The sequence below is a fragment of the Ovis aries genome, chromosome 18 (assembly GCF_016772045.2).
Source record: "Ovis aries strain OAR_USU_Benz2616 breed Rambouillet chromosome 18, ARS-UI_Ramb_v3.0, whole genome shotgun sequence".
Taxonomy (NCBI): domain Eukaryota; kingdom Metazoa; phylum Chordata; class Mammalia; order Artiodactyla; family Bovidae; genus Ovis; species Ovis aries.
This window is the reverse complement of record NC_056071.1, coordinates 24,682,193-24,685,009: the sequence shown is the minus strand read 5'-3', so window position 1 is coordinate 24,685,009 and position 2,817 is coordinate 24,682,193. Positions and strand designations below refer to the sequence as shown.

General features: G+C 43.0%; 1 non-coding gene across 1 annotated transcript; it reads right to left on the bottom strand.

Moving 5' to 3' along the window:
• Positions 1–776: 776 nt before the first annotated feature.
• On the bottom strand, positions 777–849 carry TRNAG-CCC (transfer RNA glycine (anticodon CCC)). The gene has a single exon. It is a non-coding gene; the product is annotated as a tRNA-Gly (tRNA).
• Between the last annotated feature and the right edge of the window lie 1,968 nt (positions 850–2,817).

Sequence of the window (2,817 nt, the reverse complement as noted above, 5' to 3'; positions counted from 1 at the left end):
AGAAGCAGATGCTTTTCTGGAACTCTCTTGCTTTTTCAATGATCCAGCAGATGTTGACAATTTGATCTCTGGTTCCTCTCCTTTTTCTAAATCAAGCTTGAACATCTGGAAGTTCATGGCTCATGTACTGTTGAAGCCTGGCTTGGAGAATTTTGAGCATTACTTTCCTAGCATGTGAGATGAGTGCAATTGTGAAGTAATTTGAGCATTCTTTGGCATTGCCTTTCTTTGGGATTGGAATGAAAACTGACCTTTTCCAGTCCTGTGGCCACTGCTGAGTTTTCCAAACTTGCTGGTATATTGAGTGCAGCACTTTCACAGCATCATCTTTTAGGATTTGAAATAACTCAACTGGAATTCCATCACCTCCACTAGCTTTGTTTGTAGTGATGCTTCCTAAGGTCCACTTGACTTTGCATTCCAGAATGTCTGGCTCTAGGTTGGTGATCACACTATCGTGATTATCTGGGTCGTGAAGATCTTTTACGATCAGTTACATAGAGGTGAAGAGAAGTCAAGCTGCTCTCCACAAAGCTAAATGCCAAGCACACCATGGAATGGTGCTTACACAATTCTGAGGATGAATCAAAGTTCAGATCTAAGGGAAAGACATAGTTTGAAAGAACTAAGAGAGAAGTTTGAAATAACTAAATGTGAGCAATGAAATCATTTAAACATGGAGGTGTCTTCCGAGATAGCCTGCGGTTGTTTGTTTTTTTTTTCATATATTTTTTATTTGACTGCCCCAGGTCTTATTTGCAGCATGTGGAATCCAGTTCCCTGACCAAGGATTGAACCTGGGTCCTCTGCATTGGGAGCACAGAGTCTTAGCCACTGGGCCATCAGGGAAGTCCTCAATTTACTTTCAAAACATTTTGCAAGGGTAAAGAGATAATTCTTTAATGACGATGCATGTTGTAAAAATAATCATTATTAAAAAAAAAATAATAATCATTATTTATATACATACATACATGCATACAAACATACATAAATGTTGGACTATTTTTCCTATTGCTCTTCTAACTCCTGGGCCAGCGTAGTCTCCCTTGGGCTGGTGGTCACTGCATTCCTTTTTCAGGAATGAACTTCTCTTTGCTCTAGGAGCAGGTCCGAGGTCATCCTGACTGAGAAGCCTGTGCCTTTGTTGTTGTTCAGTTGCTAAGTCGTGTCCAACTCTTTGCGACCCCATGAACTGCAGTGCACCAGGCTTCCCTGTCCTTCATCATCTCCCAAAGTTTGCCTCAGATTCATTCAGGACCCAAGTAAGCCCTCCTTTCTGCTTTGTCTGGCAACTTTGCTGGTTTAACCAGTAGACATGCTGGCCCTCTGGAACCGAATCTTCTGCTAACCTCACCCCCACATCCTCTTAGTTGCTCTGACTCTCTTTCTGATCTTCCACCACCTCTGACCCTCCACATGGAATGAGCTTCCCTTCAACAAATTGGGAGAAGTGACTTATCCCATCCTGGGATTTCAGATTGCAAGGAAGCCATTTCAGGACAGTTCCCCCTAACTGCATTTTATAAAGTCCGAGTATCCCATGAGATATTAATAGGTGACCTAAAAAAAGCTCCACTGCTAAACCCGGAGAAGGCAGAGTTAAACTGAGTTCTTATCATTGCAAATCATCTCAGGGTTTTTCTTAGGTTAATATTTATTGTAAATATTATACTCCGAACTAATTTGAGGCTCTGTCTTTGTGGAAATCCTAGTTTCGTGACTCTGAATTCTAGACATTTATAGGAGAGTTTGGGGAGAAATACTGCTCCGGGGTGAGGGGTCCCCAAGGAGTCACAGATTTCTTTCTCTGTTTCCCTTCATTTCCCTGCTGTACTCCCAAAGCCCGGCTGGTGAAGGAAAGATGGCTGCGTTCCAGGATTAAGAGTCAAGCTCCTTCTGTGAAAAAAAGGAGAAGGAAGCCACCCAGTCCTTTGAACAGTTGGCAGTGAGATTGTGAACTTGCAGGGGGCAGGCAGAGGAGGTGGAAAAGGGTGTGGTCTCCCTTTTGTTTTACTGTGATAGAAAACCCTCTGCTTAGAGATGCCTCTAGTCTCCCAGGTTGCTAATGGCTCAAAGTCAAGAACAAAGTAGGTGGAAAGTCGAGAAAACTGGAAATGGGGCAGGAGAGGAGCACAGGGATAAATATAGTGATCTCATTCTAGATGCTCTTCTATTTCAGTCTCTCTTCCCTTCCTCTCTCCCTCCCTTGCTCTTTCTGTCCCAGTCTCTCTCACTCTCCCTCTCTCTCTGCCAATTACCCTAATGCTATTTGATTCTATTTCCCCAGTTGAAGCTGTCTTCTTAAGCCCAACAAAACTGTGCTTGTCTAGGGAGGGTGGGATGAATTGGGAGAGTAGCATTGACATATATATACTGGGCATGTGTTAAGTCACTTCAGCCATGTCTGACTCTTTGCAACCACATGGCTCCTCTGTCCAAGGGGTTCTCCAGGCAAGAATACTGGAGTGGATAGCCTTTCTCTTCTCTGGGGGATCTTCTTGAGCCAGGGATATATACACTCCCGTGTGCAAAATTGATAGCTAGTGGGAAGCTGCTGAATAATGCACGGAGCGCATCTCAGTACTCTGTGATGACTTAGAGGGATGGTATGGAGTGGGAAGGAGGGAGGTCCCAGAGAAGGGGTCATATGTATACAGATGGCTGATTTACTTCCTTGTGCAGCAGAAACACAACATTATAAAGCAATTACACTCCAATTAAAACAAAAACAAAACAACTTCACTTATCTCACATTTAGGATTCACTTTGAACACTTTAGCAAAAAACAAACAAAAAAAAGGAAAAGTGATCATG